The 22,978-nt window shown below is 46.6% G+C and overlaps 1 pseudogene across 1 annotated transcript in view; it reads right to left on the bottom strand.

Moving 5' to 3' along the window:
• LOC111180923 (uncharacterized) overlaps window positions 1-22,322 on the bottom strand; it is a 52,247-nt pseudogene extending 29,925 nt beyond the window's left edge. The window contains exons 1-5 of the transcript XR_002646295.3: window positions 21,590-22,322; window positions 19,157-19,327; window positions 18,114-18,205; window positions 17,694-17,850; window positions 238-3,160 (exon numbers count right to left, since the gene is read on the bottom strand). The product of XR_002646295.3 is annotated as an uncharacterized LOC111180923 (transcript). The remainder of the gene's footprint in view (window positions 1-237; window positions 3,161-17,693; window positions 17,851-18,113; window positions 18,206-19,156; window positions 19,328-21,589) is intronic.
• Between the last annotated feature and the right edge of the window lie 656 nt (window positions 22,323-22,978).

Here is a 22,978-nt window from a genome sequence, read left to right as displayed (position 1 = left end):
ACATTACCACTTTTAATAGGCCGCTGTCTGAGGAGTGGCAAGGGATCCGATAACCCATCGACTCTAATGGATCTGCCTGTTTATTCACTTACACCTTTTTTTTTCCCAGCTAATTTTAGTTTTGCATGCTGAGTTGTTTCACTTTGAATTAAATGAAAAGAAACAAAGGAAAAAGCCCATGCCGCTAATAAACCATGATTATGTTCATGGCCCCTCTCGACAGGCTTCTCCACATACCAGGTACACCATCGGAGAACAGATTCGCTGTGGCATTTTCTCCACTTGTTGATGAAATCAGTATTTTATACATGCTCAAATCTAGAGGAAAAATGAGATTATTCAAATCACTTGACGTATAACGCACTGTTGTTTGTAGTAGATCTGAATGCCCAGCCTCAGGCCCCAGACGTCCTCAGATTTCGGACACCGGTCAGTGACTTTTCCTGCCTGGGGACTCACCCCAGAGCTCTCTCCAGGGTCATACAAACAGGACAAATGCCCAAATGCTTTGCTTTGTCTAATGAAAAACAAGAGAGACACAAGGAGACTAGGTCTAAGTGCCCTTCAACAGAAATAACAGGAGTCAGTGGTTTAAAAACATCCTCCCTCCCAAACTCCCTCCTTAGGCCTAGAAAGCTTTAAGTCTTCAGAAACGTTTTAGGCTGATACCTGCCAAGGGATTGGAGAGGGACAAGGATGTGCAATATGAGAAGGAAAATTCCGGCTTCCCCGATTTTTCTGAACAAGAGCCATTTTCCATTGTGGGATTTTTGTCACAGAGATCCCGCCTACAGAGAGGGTGGGCAGTGCCACCCCTGCCCCATGGGAGCTCCCACTGATTCCTCGTGGTCCCAGCCGGTTCCGAGGGCAGCCACCTCCCCACCACTGGGAAAGTCGGCCTAGATTGGAGGGTGGTGGCCTGAACTCCAGAAAAGGCATCCTCCCCTTGCGGGGAGGGATAACATTCCCCAAAGACCAGAAGATTCACCTCTGACAGGTCACTATGCCCTGGCACCAGACTGTGGGGCTGAGTTGTCTCCTGGCCAAAAATTAATAGTATTGTTTCCCGGTCAGAAGCTAAGATCATTTACACAATAATCCGGAAAATTTTAGAGAATTTAGACTAGCCGGGAGGAACAGAACGTGATGTGTCATGGACCTCCAACAGAATGTCAACAGCTCTCTGAATGAAATCCCCTTTAGACGAAACAACAGTCTAATACCTACTTCTGCCCTCACGTAATTAAAATAGGGTAATTTTTTAGCCCGTTTCTCTCAGCTATAATCTGTCACTCGAAGAAGCAAGCCCCTTAGCATCCCAGCTGTACCCAGTTTCACACAACGGCTCCTCTCCTCCCCACCAAGGCTCAGCGCAGCCGGAAGTCAGGCAGCTCGCAGACTCCTCAGCCCTGCCTTTCTTGGACTCACATTCCTGAGCGGTGCTTTCTTCTTTCCCTCTGAGCTCTACATCACCCGAATAGTCCTTCCTTCATTCAGCAGCATTTCTTCAGTAAATATGCCTCGACTTCTACCCTATGCAAAGTACTAGACTGTCTGCTCGGTCGTTGGCCTGGAACTAGGATTTCCATTTGCTAAAGAAATGCAGTGTGTAGGGTCCCCAATTTACCTCCCTGAAGTGTCATTCAATCCTGCTGTTCAACCCAGAGTCTAACAGGCTCTCTCTCTTATCAACACACAGGTTACAATGAAATAACAGACAGGTCCACAGTCCACGCCTGCAGTGTTACTGCGAGCACATCCTCAACACGCAAGAAACTCTGCGGTCACTGAATAATTATATTTCCCTTCAATCTGTGTGTGTGGACCTGGATCCTCACTCTCAGACGCAGTGTGCAAAGCAGACGGGAACAACAGACTCAAGTTGGAAGTGATTTACTTCATTAGCTGGGATTACAAGTTTAACTTACAAACCAGAGGTCAAAATTTCTCATTAACAAGGGGGCCGTGAATCGCTGCAGGCTGTGGTTCAAGAGGAGACCACTCTTACTACTAACTACACATTTCAGTCTGTCTTTGATGTTCTCCTTCCTCCCTCCTCCCTTTTATTTTTGGCAGAGGAGCTGATTTTAATTGTGGCACTACAACAAGGCTCTCTCCATCCAGGGGAGCAGCCTCCTGTCTGCTGCCGCGAGTGAGCCAGGCTGCAAGATTGGGTGCAGCCAATCGCTCAGGGCACATTTTAATGGCTCCCTTTTCCTACAAGGCTTGGATTGTTTTCCACGTGATTCTGGTTAATGTCGCCGCAGGAAAGGGCATCGCTTTTCCTTGTGAGCTTCTGATCCGTCTGCCTCAGAGAGGTGAAATATATTAAAACAGAGAAGGAGGCGTCATTCTAACTTTCCAAATGCAAAGGCCAGACCCAGCACATTCTCCAGCACTCGGAAAAGAGAAAGAAGTTTGACAGAGACCGTTACACTAGAAAAAAGTGCTCTTTTTGATAAATCAGCTTTGGTTGTTTACAAAATACTCAGACCGTCTTCACATGCCTCTTCTCTTCAAAACCACTGCCAAGGGTTAAAAGAAGCAACTCAAATGAGAGACAACCTTTGCAGAGGACACTAGGAATATCAAAATTCAACAGCACAAAATCCTTCTCCAAATAGGAACACTGGGAAAAATATAGCAGAGCTTGTGGTGGGCAGCAGAAATAACAGAACGCTTATCATACACTTCCTATTTCCAAAGACCGAGCGCTACATGCAGGCCACGGTAGCACAATGACCATGTTAACTGAAACAGGGCTCCGAATGGAGTCACTGATGGAAATGATTACAATATCTAATTATTTAGAAGTACAGCCATTTTCGAAAATAACTAAATTGTTATTCTGAGCTAGTCTGGTAAGAAGGTCACATTCAAACCACATAAGCTCTAAATACTCCTCCGTTTCTGTTAATATGCAGGGATGTTACCATTCAAGTCTGTTCTCCCTGAGAAATGTTTTCTTAGTCGCCTCCGTGTGAAGAGCCCGTAGGTACCGCAAAGACAGTGGACGAGTGCCCAGGGCCCAGCGGAGAGGCGGCTATGCTGCTCCGGATTCAGAGGGCACAGTCAGATGCCTGAACCCGGGTTGGCCCACTTGGCTGCACCCGACTCCATCCACGTCCCCGGCAAGGCAGTCTGCTGTGGAAGCCACGTGCTACGGGGAAGAAAACTCACTGTGTAAAAGGAGCAAGATAAGTGGGGTTCAGCGGGGGTTCTGCGGAGGACCACCGGTCCCCATTCTGTGCCCCTTGGGGGCTCCTCCTCCTTGGAGGGATGACTGCTTTCTTTGCTAATGTTCAGGTCGAGTCCCTTTATGGCTCCAGTTCCCTTTAACAAAAATACCGGTTAGAACTCAAGGAATCTGTTTTACCTGGAGGTGAGAGCAGTTCTCAGCGGGGGACAGTCAGCGGCTCAGACCTGGGAAGCAACGGTGGCTCCAGGTCATAGGGGCCCGAGGCAGCCCAGCCATCTGGGCTAGCGGCCACTTCCTGCCACCGGGCAGCACCTCCGGCCAAGCCAGGCGGTCACCTTGACCTGACTGCTGGGGCATCTCACCCACTCTGGTCGGGGGAGTCGGGGAGAGGCCCTCAGCAGCCTTTCAGACTCAACAGGGGGTCTATCTTAACAACGAGACATCTTAGAAAGGTCATTATTGCTAGTCTAATTTCAAACAGGCACCACAATGAAGGGCTGTCTTTGTGTGGGATTAATTTCAAAACCTCAGGATTTGATGTCAGTGGGAAAGAACCAGCGTGGGACTCAGACTGCTGCCTTCCCCTGCTCCTGGCCAGCGCCGGCGGCTCGTTTCTTAGGAGATGAAAACTCTGACAAGCCCTTCAGTCAAGCTGAAAGCAGGCAGCGGCCCAACAACACCCAAGGGCCCCCAGGGCATCCTGTGACCCCTCCGAAAAGTCACATTCACTTTGCTCTTGAGAAAGGAAAAATAAAGCTGGAGGCATTTTATTTTAAACCATGTGAAATAAGGAAATGCGAAGATGCGAAAATGAAGCGGAAAAAAAAAAGTTAGAATTCATTTCCGTCCTTTGCAGTGGCTTAGAAGCCAAACTGGTTCATTTTGAAAGAGTGTAAAAATCTGATCCATTCACCAGTAGGCAGAGACTACAAAATGCTTAAGGTAAAATATGTAAATATGTAAAATTATCTGTTGAAAACCATCTCCTTTTGTGCTTGAAAGAATTTTTAAAAGCATCTTTATTTCTATTCTGCATTAATATACTGTTGAACAGAAAAGTTACTTTCTGGCAAAAACAACAAAACCAAGGTGCTGAAAATGAAGTGATTTTTTAAATGAAGTTCACAGATAAAGGGAAGAACAAAACAGAGTCTACCTTCCTGTTCCCCTGGATGGCATTTTTAGTAATAATTTAAAGAAGATCATTAATATAACAAATTATAGAAGCCAGTTTTTTCAAAAGCAGTGTTTGCCTGAAAACTTAAAATCTGCCTGCCTGCCTCCACTGCCATTTCTTTCGGAAGTGGGGTCCTTCTCCCCCTAGATTTCCTCCAGCTCCCCTGACCTGGTCTCCCGACATCCACCTTGATAGAACTGCAGCCCCCTCAGCAGCGAGTTTATTTTCTATTTTTTAAATAATTATCTTATTTATTATTTTTGGCTGCATTGGGTCTTCGTTGCTGTGTGCGGGCTTTCTCTAGTTGCAGCGAGCGGGGGCTACTCTTCTTTGCAGTGCACGGGCTTCTCATTACAGTGGCTTCTCTTGTTGTGGAGCACGGGCTCTAGGAAGGCGGGGTTCAGTAGCTGTGGCTCATGGGCTCTAGAGAGCAGGCTCAGTAGTTGCGGCGCACAGGCTTTAGTTGCTCCGTGGCATGTGGGATCTTCCTGGACCAGGGCTCGAACCCGTGTCCCCTGCATTGGCAGGCGGATTCCTTACCACTGTGCCACCAGGGAAGCCCAGCAGCGTGTTTGGATACACACCACAAATAATTGCCACAAACAGCTTACCTTAATTCTAAATATTCTCAAATTAGTTTTTTTAAAAAATATATAGAAGAATGGCAGAATGCCTATGATTATATTATTATTCATTTAGTTTGACTTAAATATTGTATTGCAACAAAAATCATTTGTCACATGACTTCCAACTTGCAGAAGAAGGTTTTTGGGGTTTTTTTCCCCCTAATCCCATTTCTTTTGGGAAGGGGTCAACCAACTAATGGATTGTCTCATCAAACCAACATCTTCTACATTGTAGCTGTTTCCTGTCTCTTCCTGGGTGAAAACATCCTCTCTCGCTGGGCATCCAGCCCCATCAGCCAGGGATGGGGGGATGTGCCTAGGATTGAGATGGGTGGTGTCTGAGAGCTAATCAGCTGAGCTTTCAAGCCAGGTGTACAGAATGCTCAGATCCTAGAAGGGCAGACAAGATGTACCCTTGAGCCTGTATTTACTGAAGCAGCACTGTTGGGGGAAAGCGAAAGCACTTAAAACTGAAAAATTGTTCTTGGTTTTGCAAACTCTTGACTATTTTCTGAAAAATAGACAACAGACAGTAGAAGACTTTCTGAAAAGTTTTCAAATCTGCTTTTTCTACTATAAACTCTCATGTTCCTATCACTTGTTTCTATGTTTTAAGTCTCTCATTTCCTCAATGAAGGTCACCAAAAAATAAAAATTAAAAAAAAATCATACACACACTCAAAGATAATTGTCCAGAAAGGTTTCCTAGCTCCTCCCCATGCTGATGAAAGGCATGTCACAGAACCCATTTCCCAGTTCCCTTCCCCTAGACCAGGGCAGACCTAACCATGCCCAAGACACCCAGCAAGAAAGGAGCCTCACAGCTGCTGAAGGGGTCAGTAAGATGAGGCTGGAGGCCAGGGTGTAAAGTGGTGATATTTTGTTCATCATAATTTTTTTTTGCATTAATTCTTTTTTTTTTTTAATTTATTTATTTTTGGCTGCATTGGGTCTTCATTACTGTGCGCAGGCTTTCTCTAGTTGCAGCGAGCAGGGGCTACTCTTCGTTGCAGTGCACGGTCTTTTCACTGGGGTGGCTTCTCTTGTTGCCAAGCACGGGCTCTAGGCACACGGGCTTCAGTAGTTGTGGCTCGCAGGCTCTAAGAGCGCAGGCTCAGTAGTTGTGGCGCACAGGCTTAGTTGCTCTGTGGCATGTGGGATCCTCCTGGACCAGGGCTCGAACCCGTGTCCCCTGCATTGGCAGGTGGATTCTCAACCACTGCGCCACCAGGGAAGTCCCTGCATTAATTCTTATTAAACATATATTGCAGTAAAATGTTACTTATCTTGACTACTGAGTTTTTTGGCACCTCCTTAAATTTTGCCCCCAGGCAATTGCCTCACTCACCTCTCCCTGGTCCTGGCCTTGCTGTGGGGAATGATGGGTGCCTCACGAGCTGAATGGGGTCCCACCTGGACCAGCCAACATGTCAGAGGAGCTGACATTTCTCCCAACAAGCCTCCCTTGGACAGCTGGAAACAATTTCTTTGCTGACCCTTCTCAATCCAGGCTCACTAGAGCTTTTTGAAACAGTGAAACTCCAACTTTACAAAACCCAGGATGGGGAAGACTTACTGAGTTAAAACACAGTTTTCTTGTTCATCACACTAGAATAAACTATTCTAAGTATGTCACCACATTCATAGTACGTAAACATAGTACGCTGTTCTGATAAAAGTCTTGAGGAGACAGGAGGAGATGTATTGTTAGCATCATTATTTTCAACTACCACTATCACATACTGGGTGCCATTATGGAGCTGAGGGCTCGAAACATTTTATTTTGCTTAGTTCCCAGAAACCCTGATGGCAAATCTGAGGTTGCACAAAGTTATACACACTGGCCGTGGGGCTGAGCTGGCATATGAAGTCAGATTGGACTCCAAAGCCCACGTACTGTGGAGTCTTGGAGGTGAGTTTGGTTTTACTCTTCCTTTTGCATTTCTCTGGCCTAGCTCTGTGCAGGGATGCTGAGCCCAGGGCTGAAGGTTGGCCAGGTGGCTGCAACTGAGGCTCCCACACCACCCCCTCGTAAGCCTGAGGACCCCTGAGCATGACCCAGGAGAAGCAGGTTCCCCATCCACACAGCCATGGGCAGAAGCAGGTCTCCAGTCCTGCTGGGCAGCCCTGGACAGCAAAGGTGTGCCCAGGACCAGAGTCCACTTCCTTTGGATGATGGGGGGTCAGTAGCAGGAGCACTGATTTTCAATTCTGGGTCCTTATGCAAAAATAATCAAAACTTCCTATCTGAGCAGCGGAAGAAACAGATCTCCTGCTTAAAAGGAGGATAGGAGGGGTGTGAGGAAGAACTTTAGTTGTCACAGCTGGAAACTTAAGCATCAGGAAACACATCTCTGTGGGTCATGCTCCCAGCCCGGCCAAGGACAAAGCAATGAGCAGCCCAGCTCTTCACCTTCCCTCCCCAGTGGTCCCTTCTGTGTGTCCAGGCTCCTTGACTTTCTCACCCTCCTCTTCTCTTTCCTCCCCTCTGCAAGCCCCAGAGGGCTTTTGCTCATAGTACACGCTCTCCCATTCCTTCTTAGCCATTCTCTCAGCTTTTCACGTATTCTGCCAACCACCCCCCTAGATGCACTACCTGTTTCCCCTAGCCAAACTCTTTTAAAAATTAACCTCTAGGGACTTCCCTGGTGGCACAGTGGTTAAGAATCCGCCTGCCAATGCAGGGGACACGGGTTCGAGCCATGGTCCGGGAAGATCCCACATGCCGTGGAGCAACTAAGTCCGTGCGCCACAACTACTGAGCCTGCGCTCTAGAGCCCGCAAGCCACAACTACTGAAGCCTGCGCGCCCAGAGCCCATGCTCCACAACAAGAGAAGCTGCCGCAGTGAGAAGCCTGCACACCACAATGAAGAATAGGCCCCACTCGCCGCAACTAAAGAAAGCCTGCATGCAGCCAAAAATAAATAAATAAATATATTTTTAAAAAATTAAAAATTAACCTCTATTCTACATGAGGTTCATTAACCCTTTTGCCTCCCCCAAACCTATAGCACTGCAGAGAAAGCTCAAGCCGCCCCACCCCCGCTGAACTCCTATCATCCATGGCTACCCTCAGCCTTCTAAAAGGTAGCCAGAGTCTGTATATATTCTTTCTGACTTTTATTCTATGCTTTTGCAAAATACATGGGACTCCATTAAAACCAAGCAGTATTAGTTGTTATTGTTGAGGGTTTTTTTTTTAACATAAACCATACATGTATTTGTTCTGCAGAATTTTTTCACTCAGTAATACATCTTAGAGATCTATTTGCATACATATAGGCCCAACTCAATTTTTTTTAATTGCTATATAAAACTCCACGCTGTGAAGATGCCTTAATCTATTTAGACATTTCAATATTGATGGGCATTTAGGTTTCTGCTATTACAAAGCCTGGTGTGATGATTCTCTCTCTGTGCACATAACATGTTTCTTGAGAGTAGGTAAAGCAGAAGGGAAATTGCTGGGTTTCAGGGTGTGTACATTTCTGGTTGTAAAGGAAACCGCTAGGTCCTCCAAAGAAGTTGCAGCAATAGGTAGCATCTGAGAGCAGTATCCTGACATACTCACTAGTGCCTCCTATTATCAGACCGGTAAATTTTTGCCCATTTGATGAGTGACAAATGCTACCTCATTTTTAAAATTTAACTTTTATTTTATATTATAGTTGATTTACAATGTTGCATTAGTTTTAGGTATACAGCAAAGTGATTCAGTTATATATATATCTCCATTCTTTTTCAGATTCTTTTCCCATATAGGTTATTACAAAATATTGAGTAACGTTCCCTGTGCTATACAGTAGGTCCCTGTTGATTATCTATTTTATATATAGTAGTGTGTGTATGTTAATCCCAAATTCCTCTCCCCACCTTTCTCCTTTGGTAACCATAAGTTTGTATTTGAAGTTTGTAGTCTGTTTCTGTTTTGTAAATAAGTTCATTTGTATCATTTTTTTAGATTCCACATATAAGTGATATCATATGTTATTTGTCTTTCTCTGTCTGACTTCATTTAGTGTAATTCCATCCAATTTCCAAGCCATTTTCCAGGCCTCTTCTGTGAATTGCCCGTTCATATTCTTTGCCCACTTAAAAAAAATAAGTTTATCTTTTTACCCTATCACTTGCTTTCCTGCTTGAGCACACAGCAGGTGCTTGGGACACATGGGATCTCAAGCCACCCATCCACTCTGTATGGGGACACAGCACCTTTGGGCCACACTGTGGCTCTGACATATTCCTTTAAAAGAGATCACATAGCACCTCTTCTTGGAAGCTTTCTCAGTATTCCCATGGCATTTGGGGATCACTGATCCTGAAGCTGGCAGTGACATGTGCTAGCACTGACCAGGAACCCCTTTTAAAGTCAGGGGACCCTGTCACACACAGCACCTTGGGCCCCACAGCCAGCTGGGGCTTCCACCTGGAGCTGTCAGCCTCCAGTGGGCTAGTCCCAGGCCTGGCCTCAGCCCAGAGCTTGGGGCTCTATGGGCCCCACCCGCAGGAGCCTTCCACAGCTGAGGGCCTACTGTGTGCAAGCCGTAGGCAAGGTGGCCCGTGACCATCACTTTGTTTAATCCCACTACATTGACAGATGCCAACTCCCAGTTCCACAGCTTGCTCCAAACCTCCCAGTGTGGCCCCGGGAAGACTGGGATTTGAACTTGGATAGGCATCCCTGCTTTGCTGATGGCCCTGCTGCACTCCTGGGCTGGCTGCTCCTGGAAGCTGAAGAGTGCATGTCAGTAAAACCAGGGCCCAGCCATAGCATCCAGCACCCCCCAACACCCACACCCACTCCACAGCACACGCACCCTGGTCCATTGCCTGAGCTGCTGCAGGCAGAGCGCTGGACAGCCCGAATTCTCACTGAGGGGAACGCCCACCTTCCCCCTCCCCATGGCCCCACTTTAGAGGATGCTGAGTAACAGGTACACAAGGGGAGAGTCATCCCTGAGCTCAGAAAGCCTCAGGTGGAGGACCAGATTCAGCCAGAGGTCCACCCACCCTGGGTGTCCCTGCCCCATGAGCCAAAGGGAGAGAGAGAGAAAGAAAGTGGGGCAGGGGTTCCTGAAGGTCAACAGACCAAAGTTTGGTCAACTTCTAATACCTCTTTCACTTAATATTAATATTTAATACTGAAAAATCCTAATGGTGACCTGATTGTCTCCTGTGAATTCCAGCCCTCTCAGGGAGCCTATCTCTCAAGGTGACAAACTGGTGGTACCTGAATTCATTACTGCCTGATTAATTATGCTGCCTTTGTACAAGGGAAATGGGGACTTCAATCAGCCACAGCCGCCACCCCCGGCCACCACCTCATCAGGCCGGCCGCTGTTTGAGAGCCTGGCCCAGGGCCCGACATGGGGGCGACCGGGAAGCTGTGAGTGGTGGCTGGTTACATGTGGCTGCCGGCAGTCAGAGGGCTTGGGATGTGGGGCCCTTTCTGCAAAAAAGGGCATTTGGGCAGTTGAGGGAAGGAGGGGTGAGTTGGTTCTACCAGCTGCTGAGCGGAGATTTCTGCTCTGTTCCAGGAGGGGCCTGACCAGGAGGCCCTCCTCTGGATTCTCTGAAACTGGCTGTCATCCCTTCAGGAAGGCGCACTAGGTCTCAGAAGGTGCTATTTAGAGCAAATGTATCCCTTGGGATACAAGGTCACTTTAGTGAAGGCAAAGGTTTACTTGCCAACTACCCAGAGCCGTGTTCGGGCACAGCCCTGGTGGGCATCAAAGTACAGTCTCAGCATCTGGGGTGGGGCTCAGGGCAGCTCCAGGTACCTATGCAGGGTGAGAACGTCACCTACTGACTTCACTGGTTTGTTAACCTGCCAGGGCGCTCCCGCTGCGGCCCTTCTGCATTTGTCAAGGTCTACCAAGTTGTGCAATGCAGTCATATTTGAAGAGTTGCAGAGTGATATACTTTTTCAAAGAAGAAAAGACTAGATATCTTTGCACATGTCAGTTCCCCATCCCTATCCTGAGCCTGCCCTGTGTGGAGCAACAGAAGAGGTACACACCAGCCTAGTGCCCTGTGAACCTTGGCCTCAGCAGGTCTGGTTTAAAATAGTACCCTGTCATGGATGTGCTGTGTGACCGTGGCCAAGGTACCTAACCTCTCTGAGTCTCGGTTTTCAGACAGCACTATGCGCCCCACAGGGTGGTTGTGAGAGCTAAATAAGAGAGTACACGTGAAGTCCCGGTTTTGCCCCAGAATACCTCCTGACATGGGCCAGCTTAATCCAGCTGTTTTGGTGCCACTTTGTCAAAGCTGAGCAGTCAAAAGGGGAAATGCTGGTTTTCGTTACTAAGCTGTGTGTGAATCCATCTTCCCACTGCAAAGCTTCAGGGACTGGGAGAGCATGCATTACAGGGCAATTCTATAAAACCTTGTTTCTAGGCCACAACAGAGCAATCCACACCCACCAGCTTTGCTGAACTGCCCCACCCTAGCTGCCCTCCCTGGAGGCGTCACTGGCCTCCTCACAAGCCACCTGGCAGGTGTGGTCACAGAGGAACCCCCTACAGGGTGGGGAGGGAGGAAGCAGGTCTCAGGAAGACCCAGGACAGTTGCTCACATCCTAGGGAGAAGGGTGTGTGCACAGAGGTGTAGCCAGCAAAGCCATGAAGAGTCGGCAGTGGTTCAGGGGCACCAGGCAATGGGGACAGGGGTGTCACCAATCAGAAGCTAGGATTAGAGTTTAGTTAAGGGAAAAGTCTAGGTCCAGGTTGGTCAGAAGCTGCCACACGTCAAACAGCAGGAGTCCTCAGCCTGTCAGGAGCACTGAGGCTTAGACTCCCCGACTCGGACTCGTGGTGCAGGCCCAGCACCTGAGGCAGGGCTGGGCTGGGTGTCTGAGCCTCCACTTGGAACCCTAGAGCACACAGGGTGAGGTCCTACCAGAGAGTAGGTGGCTGGGTCCCCAAAAGAAAGATCTAGTAGCTGGGTTCTCCTGAGGACCAGAGGAAGTGGGGCTGGGGCAGGGAGACTGAGTCCATCCAAGGGAAAATGGGGCAACAGCCTCTATAGCATCTTCGTTTTCAGCAGATAAACTTACAAGGTTCAAACTTTGGAGGTTTAAAAACAAGCTAATTGGGAAACCTATGAAAGATATAAAGGTTGCTTAATGATTTGACCTTCAGATGGGAACACCAGCCACCTTCCTTAGGTTGCCAGGTGCCTAGACGCATGCTCAACACCACCTGAGACATCTGCTACCCCCCTCCTCCAAACTCACTTGGAGAAACTGCATGTAGCGTGCTTGGGGTCATTTTTCTCAGTAAGGGAGACTGGCCCCTCCTGAGCCCTGGCTGTGAAGCTGCCAAAGGGCCTCTGAAAAGACAAAGGGGAAAGAACAGACAGCAGGGCAGGGGCTCTTACTTTCTACCCCTTTTGAATCATAATCTGCCCATTACACTGGTAAGAGATGAAGAGATTTGCCCAAAGGCACAAAACCAGTGGCTATGGACTTTCAGTGTCCCCCAAAATTTACATGTTGAAGCTCTAACCTCTAATGTGATGGTATTTGGAGATGGAGCCTTTGGGAGGTAATTAGGTTAGATGAGACCATGAGGGTGGGGCCCTCATGATGGGATTAGTGGTCTTATTAAGATACCAGAGAGCTCACTCTTTCTGTCATGTGGGGACACAGTGAGAGGGCAGTCTACTGCAAACCAGGAAGAGAGCTTTCACCAGAGCCTGACCATACTGGCATCTTGATCTCGGACTTCCATCCTCCAGAACTTTGAGAAAATAAATTTCTGTTGTTTAAGTCATCCAGTCTATGGTATTTTATTAAGGCAGCCTGAGCAGACTAAGACACCTGTGAATAGTCTTTTCTTTGCTTTTCTCCTGTCCGCTTCTGAAGCTACACTATTGGCCCAAAGGACTAGGTGAACACCTTGCACCAGAGCCATCTATGCAAATGCCAGTTCTTAATGAGTATAGAACCTTCTGGAAACTGTCAAGAAAATGCTAGGACCCTGATGACGAGATGATCACCCACAAAGACAAAGGCCTTCACCCACCTTCAAATGCTCTATCTTATTACCTGTCAGTAGATGACAGGCTGATGCAAAGTCCCAAAGATAGGGAGGCCAAGGGGTGAGCAGTGGGTGGAGGAGGCACCAGCATCCAACCCCACGTGGGACATCTGGGCATTTCAACCTGAGAGCATAGCAGACACAGAGGCTGAAATGTGTTCCCCCAGGCTCCTCACGTTGCTTCACAAACGCCACCCCCAAGCCCAGGGGCTCCGCGAGTGAAGAAGGTCTCTAGGACACCTATTACTCAGCTGCCTGGTACAGGAAGAACACTGGACCAGGAGTCAAAAGACTTGGTGTCTATAGATCAGCTCCTCAATTTGTAAGCTGGGGCCTTAGAGCAAGTTACTTAACCTCTCTGTGCCTGAATTTCCAATCTGTAAAGGATATCCACACCTCCCAAATTAGGTTATTATGGGGATCAGTGAGAGAACAAACAATGGTGGCTCTAAAAGGGCTGGTTTCCTTTCCTGTTTTTCCTGCCTCGGCCTCTGTATTTGCCCGTTTGCTGTTAATTTATAGATATTTCACAAAATTCACTGACTGGGGAGAAAAATCTTCCCCACTTTAAAAAAAAAAAAAGATGACATAGTTTTTTGGAAAGAATATGGCTCTTACGTCAGAAAAAAAAAAACATGTTAATGAGCCTGGGACATAGTAGGTGCTCAATGAATATTTGAGGAAGGGAGAAAGGAACTCCGCAGGAAGAATGAGTCCCTTTCTCATCAGGTTCCCGTGCCTTTGCTACAGTGCACATTCAGATATTTGGGGGTCCTATCCACACATGCCTATCTCTCTCTGGAGTTTTGAGCTCCACTAGGACAGGCACTGCCCAACACTGAGCCTGACCTTTGGCAAAGCTCAGCAAACTTGGGGTGAATGGAAAGAAAGCTTCGAATGCCTACACACTACATACACACAGACTGCCAGACTCAACAGAATGGTTTTCAGGCTGGCAGGAGGCTCCTGGCACCTGACTCTTTGAATACGGATGGCATGTGGGTATGTCAGAGTGTGATCCTACTTTAAGGAAATGACTAGTTTCAAAGACGTGAGAACAATCAATTTGATCCAATAAAATTCAGAAAAATACATTTTCCATTAACTGTTATCGATAGTGGCAAATTTGTGTGGTCACATTAGAAATATTGATATTTCTGCCTTCCAACAACCTCTTTAGTCATTGTTTGCATGGAGTATTTTTTCCTATCTTTGCACTTTATACCTTTCTTATCCTCATGCCTAAGGTGTGTCTCAATATGTAGCTGGTTTTCCGTTATTTATCCTGTCTGTCAATTTTTGTAGTTTGATGGCAATGTTTAGTTCATCTATATTTGATTTAATTACTAACATATTTAGTTTTGTTTTGCTTTGTTTTGTTTTTGGCCACGACGCATGGCTTGCAGGATCTTAGTTCCCCGACCAGGGATTGAACCTGGGCCCATGGCAGTGAAAGCACCGAGTCCTAACCACTGGACTGCCAGGGAATTCCCTCATATTTACGTTTAAAGCTACAATGTTTCTATTTCTTTTTCTATTTGCCTCACCTTCTTTGTTTTCTTTTGAAGTAATTATTTTCACATCATTTATCCCTCTAGTATTAGCTTGATATATATATACCCTAGAGATTATGTTATGGACAGAATTGTGTCCCCCTACCAAACTTATATGTTGAAGCTCCAACCCCCAGTGTGACTGTATTTGAAGACAGGACCTTTACAGAAGTAATTAAGGTTAAGTGAGGTCATAAGGATCTGACCTGATAGGATTGCTGTTCTTATAAGAAGAAACACCAGAGAGTTCTCTCTCTTTCTGACATCTGACGACAAAGGGAGAAGAGGGCCATCTAAAGAGAGCCCTCAGGGCTTCCCTGGTGGCGCAGTGGTTGAGAGTCCACCTGCCGATGCAGGGGACGCGGGTTCGTGCCCCATCCAGGAAGATCCCACACGCCATGGAGCGGCTGGGCCCGTGAGCCATGGCCACTGAGCCTGCGCGTCTGGAGCCTGTGCTCCGCAATGGGAGAGGCCACAACAGTGACAGGCTCACGTACCGCAAAGGAAAAAAAAAAAAACATAAAGAGAGCCCTCACTAGAACCTGACCATGCTGGCACCCTAATCTCTGACTTCCAATCTCCAGAACTGTGAGAAAATAAATTTCTGTTGTTTAAGCCATCCAGTCTATCTTATTTTGTTATGGTAGCCCAAGCACACTGAGACATTATAAAATGCATCTTAACTTATTAAAATAAAAAAAAATGATTCGTAATTTTACTAGTTCTTGAACAGTGTAAGAACCTTAACACATCTTAACTCTATTCACTCCCCTCCCATTTCTTGTTCTATTGCTGTCATACATTTTTATTCTTATATATATATATATATATATATAGTTAAAACGTTTTTCTATATGTATTTAAAATCCCACAAGATATTATTTTGGTCAGATTTACCCACTTATTTTCTCTTTCTGCTGCTTTCTACATTCATTCCTTTTGGCATTTCTAAAGTTCCACTTATGACAATTTTCCCTCTGCCTAAAAGAATCTCCTTTAGTACTTCTTTTAGTAGATATCTGCTAGTAACAAATGCTCTCGTTTTTTGTCTATTTTAAGAATAACCTCATTTAACCTTCATTATTGATAAGTATTTTTATTGGTTAAAAAATTCCAGGGACTTCCCTGGTAGTCCAGTGGCTAAGACTCCATGCTCCCAATGCAGGGGGTCCAGGTTTGATCCCTGGTCAGGGAACTACATCTCACATGCCACAACTAAGAGTTTGTAGGTCACAACTAAAGACCCTGCATGCTGCAACTAAATACTCCCCATGCCACAACTAAGGATTCAACAAGCCACAACGAAGATCCCATCTAAAAAATTCTAGATTAGCTTTTCAGTGCTGTAAAGATGTTATTTCATTGTCTTCTGGCTTTCATGGTTTCTGTTAAAGTTAGCACTAAGTCTTAGGATAGTTCCAGTGAAGGTAATCTGTCATTTTACTTGGCTACTTTTAAGATTATCTCTTATTCTTTGATTTTTGGTAGTTTTACTCTGATGTGTCTAAGTGTGATGTTCTTTATATTTATACTGCTTAGGTCTCTAAAAGGATTCTTGAATCTGTGGATTTATGTCTTTCAACAACTTTGGAAAATTCCTGGCCATTATCTATTCAAATATTGCTTCTGTTCAATTCTCTCTCTCCCTGTCCTCTTCTGGGACTTCAACTACAATTATGTTAAAACCTTTTCACTATGTCCAAAATACGACATACTCTTTCTGTATTTTCCATTCTTTTGTCTCTTGATGCATCACTTTGGATATTTTTTCCTATCTTCCAATTCACTAATCCTCTCTTCATCTGTGTCTAATCTTCTTTGAACTCACCTGTTACTTTTAATTACACTTTTTCAGTTATAAAATTTCTATTGATTCTTTTTTTATATACTTCTATTACCTGTTGGAATTTTCCATTTTGTCTTTAATCCCCTTGAATGTATTGATCAGAGGTTATTCTATCTATATTTGTCTATATCTGATAACTCTAATAACTGGATTTCTGTGAGTCAGTTTATATTAACTATTTCTTCTCTTGGTTTAGGGTGACTTGGTCTTGTCTCCTGGTATGCCTAGTAAATTTTGATCAACAGCTACAGGTTGTACATGAAAAATTATAGAATCAATGTGGTATTGTGGATGATGCTATGTTTCTCCAGAGATTTTCTTTTGCTTTGTAATGCAGTTAGTATAGAGGCAGACCATCTTAATCTGGTTTGAGTCAAAGCTGTACCTTTGTGAGAGTTGGTCCTTTTTTGATTTGCCCTTACTACTGGTATAACCTTTCAAAGGTCCTAACCAAAAGCCTAGGATATTACCAGGGCCTCTCTGAGATTGCCAAAGCTTTGCTCAGCTTCTTAGCACTGAAATCACTGCCTTGAAGAGGCAGTGAAGAGGTAAATGCCTTGAAGGGAATAATAGTGCTGTTATGTACTAAATATTTGTGCCCCCCCATTCATATATTGAAGCCCTAGCCCCCAACGTGGTGATATAAGGAAATGAAACCTTGGGAAGGTAATTAGGTTCAGATGGCGTGATGAGGGTGTAGCCTCTATGATTGGATTAGTGCGCTTTTTTTTTTTTTTTTTTGGCTGCATCGGGTCTTTGTAGTGGCATGCAGGGTCTTCGTTGCGGCAAGCAGGATCTTTTTGTTGCAGCGCACATGGGCTTCTCTCTAGTTGTGGTGCGCAGGTTTTCTCTCTCTAGTTGAGGCAAGTGGGCTCAGTAGTTGTGGTGTGCGGGCTTAGTTGCCCCGCGGAATGGGGGATCTTAGTTCCCCAACCAGGGATTGAACCCGCATCCCCTGCATTGGAAGGCGGATTCTTTACTACTGGATCACCAGGGAAGTCCCTGGATTAGTGCTTTTATAAGATGAGGAAGAGACACCAGAACTTCCTCTCTCTGCCATGTGAGGACACAGAGAGAAGGTGGCAATCTGCCAGCCAGCCCTCACAAAGAACCGAATCTGCTGACACCTTGATCTTGGACTTTTAGCCTCTATAACTGTTAGAAATAAATGTCTGTTGTTTAAGCCACCCAGTCTATGGTTTATTTTATAGCAGCCCAAGCTAAGACAAATGTCAAATGTCAGGCTCACCTTTCTATGTTTCCATTCTCTCCAGGATCTTGCCCTCTCAGGTTCTTACTGTCAGACATATTTTTTAAATTATCCAGCTGTTCTGCTTGTTTGAGGTGGGAGGTTTGGTTTGATCCAGGCTGGTGTTCAGAGCCAGAAGCAGAGGTCTCAACTATTCCTATAGCATAATTGCTCAGTTATAATGATGGTTAGCACAAAAATTCAGGTTTAGGGTATTAGCTTTGGTGTAATAAATTCCATCTGAGTGGGTTAAAAAGAAGTACACATTGGTTCAACTGATTGGAAAAAGTAGAAAATTATAGTTTTCTATTAAGGTAAATTATTCTAATTAAATGAATATAAGAAGCTTTTCAGCAATCACTGGAAACATACAATATATCACAGCTAATTTCCCAATATTTTTCCCACAGTGAAGTATACCTCTGGTTTATAGTAGTAAGAGTTAGAGGAGCTGCTAGCATTCCCAGCCCTCCACCAGGCTCTGGATCACACAGCTAGATGCAGCCAGATCCCTAAAAAGACAACATATTAGACTCAGCATGATAGCCCAAGCAAACTCATTCAACAAACATATAGCAACCAAATTTAAACAGTCTTATCTTACTTCTCCAGAAGTTTCAGAAATTGTCCTTTTAAAGTACAAACATCCACAAAAACTGAGAAGATGAAAACAGAAAAATAATTTTCCATAACAGAGTAGAGATGTGATACTGCCAACTACTTGTCAAATGACAATTGCTGTTTTAAGCTTTGACCCAACAGATGGTTCATGTCACATGGGTGAAAAGGCCATCAAAGCACAAAGTTCGACCTGTTTTGGCAGAGTATCAGGATGAACAATTAACCCAAAGGCCAGGATGCATGCTGAATATTGAATTGCATGTCCTACAGGAAGAGAGGGAAGATAAAAGCAGTTGGGAAGGCTGAGGGTATCGACTACAGGCACCCATGTTTTGATGAGCGAATGGCTCAACAAAATGGCTGGGCCTTGGTATAGCTTGGTATATCTACAGTTACTAAGTGAAATGCCTTGGGAACTAGATGGATGGAAATAAATCTATGAGCCCAAGAGACCAATCCCTAAGAAGGTTACAGACTGGTTAACACAATAATGCTTTGGCCTCCAAACACAACTGGGAGACTCAAGACCAACAGCTCAATTTGGATTGCTTCAGCTAACAAAATAAAGAATGATGACAGGAAGTCCATGGTGGTCTCTCAACTCCCTGGAGGGACACACAGAGAAGAAAAAGTTGATTACGGGCAGGTTATAACCACAGAATCTATTAGGATTAAATGGGTCCTCCACGTAGACCTAGTCTAACCACCTTATCTTATAGAAGATGAACTGACACCACTCAGGGAGCTCCTTTTCATCTGTCAGAACCCATATCAAACATCAATTCTTCTGCAAAGTCTTCCATGCTTCCATTTGGTGGCTTCCTTCTTTGTTATTTTCTAACCTGAAGTGTCAGCTCTCAAGCAGACAGAAGGTCCTCCATAGTGTTTCTTGAACGGACAAGTGAGAAATGACATGTGTAATTTCACAGAGCAAGACATGGGCCAGTCGTCCTGAGCTCCAACCCAGACAATTTAGTCAGGCTTCAAGGCAGGTTCCCAAGTTTGAAAACGCCCTGCAAAAAGTAAAAGATAAAAAAAATTTAAACATTAAAAAAAAAGAATAATAAAATGAACCACCATGTACTCATTACTAATATTCAACCTTGTTTCCATCTATACCTTCACCTACTTTCCTTACTACTACATAAAACTATTTAGATCTTTTTTTAAAAAAATAAATTTATTTATTTTTGGCTGCATTGGGTCTTTGTTGCTGCATGCGGACTTTCTCTAGTTGCAGTGAGCGGGGGCTGCTCTTCATTGTGGTGCGCGGGCTTCTCATTGCGGTGGCTCCTCTTGCGGAACATGGGCTCTAGCCACACGAGCTCAGTAGTTGTGGCTCATGGGCTCTAGGGCGCAGGCTCAGTAGTTGTGGCACACAGGCTTGGGTGCTCTGCTGCATGTGGGATCTTCCCAGACCAGTGATCGAACCTGTGTCCCCTGCATTGGCAGGTGGATTCTTAACCCCTGTGCCACCAGGAGAGTCCTACATAAAACTATTTAAAATAAAATCTAGATATCATATCATCTGTAAATATTTTAGCACATATTTCCAAAATACATCGAAAATGTTAAAATATTTTTAAATACTTAAAAATGTAACCATATTATCATTCTGAAATAATGTAATAATACTTTTTAAATATCAAATACCACACTGGTGTTCAAATTTACAAGTGTCCTGTGAATGCCACTTTTTTCTTTTTACCATTTATTTGATTTAGAATCTAAATGCAATATTTTCCTTGCAAGTCATTATTAAAGAACTGAGTCACTTGTAGTTTCACAAGATGTGGATAGTTTTGATTATGTTCCCGTAGTGTTGTTGATCCAGATGAGGCTTGATCAGATGCAGCTTTGATTTGTGTGGGGGCAGGGCTGTAAGGAGCGTCAAGATGACTTCAGAGTTTGTGCTGAGTTTTTCCATTAGCACATCATGTGGGTTCTCTCTTTTCAAGACTTAGTAGCCATAGCTGATCATGCCTAGATCCATTAATTAATTAGGAATACAAAATGGTGATGTTCTATCTTTCTTTCTTCATTTATTAACTGGAAATACTTTTACAAGGGGAAATTTCCCCTCATCTACCATCTGGCCACCCAAGCCCAATTTTAAAACAATTTAACCAAGACCATGCTTTCTCTCAAGTTAGAATCCTCTGCAGGAGGATGAACAGCTTTAAGCAAACCTTCATTTATTCTTTATTTTTTAGTCAAGAGTTAACTGAAAGACGGTGGGCCTGACGGCTGCAGAAAAGACCATCTCACTTGGTTCTGAGGACCTGCCTGCCCTGAGATTTTCTTTAGAAGCATTGCTCCCGGGTTTGTTCTAAAGGTCTACCCTTTCTCTTTGAAAATGTTTTCTCCTGTAATTAAGGGAGTTTCTAATTTAGAGAACCGATAAAAATTCATCAAACTTATATTTTAAAAAAGTCATAATCCTGAAGCTGCAAAGATCTGGCTCCAGGGAAATCCTGAATTGAGGAAAGATGCTAATCAGGACAGAATTTAAGACAACAGTTTATAATCTTTCATCCCCAGAACCGAGACTATCCCAAGGAAATGCCAAGTAAAAAAGTAAAATCGGCGATTGATTTTGCATTTTGAGAAACTGGCCAAGCTTTTTGATCAAATGCTGATTGCAAGCCTGATTCAAGGTTAAGCAGATAAGATAAAAGAGTCCTTCAGGGTACCCCCGCTTTCGGTGCCAGCATGCTACGATTTTGAAAAACCAGATTCTGGCAACCAGAGACCTCACTTGTTCCACCGCCGCAGAGGAAATGAAGGATGCTTCGCCTCCAGTTCCTGGCTCCTGTTGACATGCCCTCGGGTTCCTGCTGGCGCCAGGCTGGGAGGGAGAGTGGTACCTGTCGTACTGTCTGCAGAGGTTAAACGGAATCTCTACTCCTCGACTGAGGAAAGAAAGGCATCTTCCTCAATTTCGTGAGGCTGGGGGCCGTCGCGGTGATCCAGCTCGGTCCACCCCCCGGGGAAGCTGTCGGGGCAGCGGGCGCCCAGGCCTTCGTAGCCCCTCTTGTCTACTCCAGACCCCCAGGACTCAGGGCCTGGGAAAAATCCCGGTCTCTGTCGGGTCTCTCCCCATAGGCTTTCCCTTGGCTTCCTCGTGGTTTGCTAACTTTTGGTGTGGCCTTGGGACAGTCTGTGCCTCCGTTTTCCCAGCTGTAAAGTAATAAGGTTAGTCTGGACCCTTGATTCCCAGAATCACCCAGGAAGCTTTCCCAAAACCGTCTGTCAGGGTGGCCCTGGGGACTCACCGGAATGGAAAGAGGGGCCCCGGGGCTCGCGGCCCGGGCTGGAACCCAGGACCCGGGCTCTCCCGCCTCTCCAAGCGCTCCACCCATCGGCCTGCTCTCGCCCTCGGCCCGGGCGGGGTACTGCACGTTTCCGGGCGGGTTCCGGGAGGCTGGGGAGGGCGGACCCGGCTGGGCAGCCCCACCGGAAAGACTCGTTTTAGCCGGAGCAGGCGGAGGCCGGGCGGAAACAGACTTGTCGCCCCCACCTCGGGCCCTCCGGGTCCCCTGCCCCCAGCGCAGCCCCGCCGGACAAACGCCGGCCCGCAGCTGGGCAGCCCTGGGGTCACCCCTCCCACGCCAATCGCGCCCCCCCCCCCAGGCCACACCTGGGCTCCGCCTCGGGTCCCGGGGCTCTGACTCCGCGGAGCTTCAATGGGGGAGGGGAGACCGACCAAGAAGGGGGTGGGCGCGACCCGAGAGGGGCCCCGTTGCCAAGAAACCGACCCCGCCTCGGGCTCTGGCCGCGAGCAGCCGCGGCGCAGCTGCTTCTTCCCCTCCCCCTACGTCATCCCGAGCAGCCCTGTAAGCTGCAGTGCTCAGGCGACCCCAGGCGGAGACCGGAACCTCGGACGGCGGCTCTGCGGGTGAAAGCCCTCGGGCACGCCAGCCGACGACCCCAGGCCCGCCCGCCCCGCGTGGGCCGCGAGCGCCGCGCCTCTGGGCCCCGGGTGGGGCCGTCCAGCCGGCGCAGTCACTCCACCTCCGTGGGCCGCAGCCTCCAAGTGGGGCGCTCGGGCTGAGCTGTGTGGCGGCGAGACTCGGGCCCATAACGAAGGCCCGGCTGAGTACGGGCGGGTCTGGGGTTAGTGGCTCAGATCAAATGGTCAGCTGGCGCGCGCAGGGCCCCCAGCTCCGCCCCGGGGGTGTCAGGGCACGAGGGAGGCCGGCCCCGCCCAGGCTGCAGCCCTGAGGAGCACTGACAAAGCATCTCCTCCTCTCGGGGCCTCTTGTCTGCCTTTCCTGCTGGGGAAGATTGGCACACCGAGGTCTCTGCCACAGCCTCCCTAGGGATACAACGATGCACGGGATCGGACATCCAGGCGTTTTACAGGCCTTCTGTGAGAACGGAAACCTAGACAGAAAACAGCCCTTTCTGGGAAGGCGCTCAGGTGACCAAGAGCGCACATCGACAACCGGCTCAGATCCCTGCTCGCCGCTCAAAACCTTTCTGGGAATTTAAGGCAGGCGAGGAGTGCAGATGGAAAAGTACGACTCCCCGGAAAATACCCACAGTAACCGCGAGCCTCTAAGAGCAAGTGCTGCTTAATTGTCAGGCTTGGTTTAGACGGAAACCAGTCTGGAGAGAAATGCCAAGTCCAAAGACCCAGACTTGAGCGCCAGATCTGTCCT

Source organism: Delphinapterus leucas, chromosome 20, assembly GCF_059928025.1.
Source record: "Delphinapterus leucas isolate spDelLeu-1000000601 "Yukka" chromosome 20, BTC_Dleu_Yukka2, whole genome shotgun sequence".
Lineage (NCBI taxonomy): Eukaryota > Metazoa > Chordata > Mammalia > Artiodactyla > Monodontidae > Delphinapterus > Delphinapterus leucas.
Note: the sequence above shows the minus strand (reverse complement) of the source record. Positions and strands in the feature narration are given on the sequence as shown.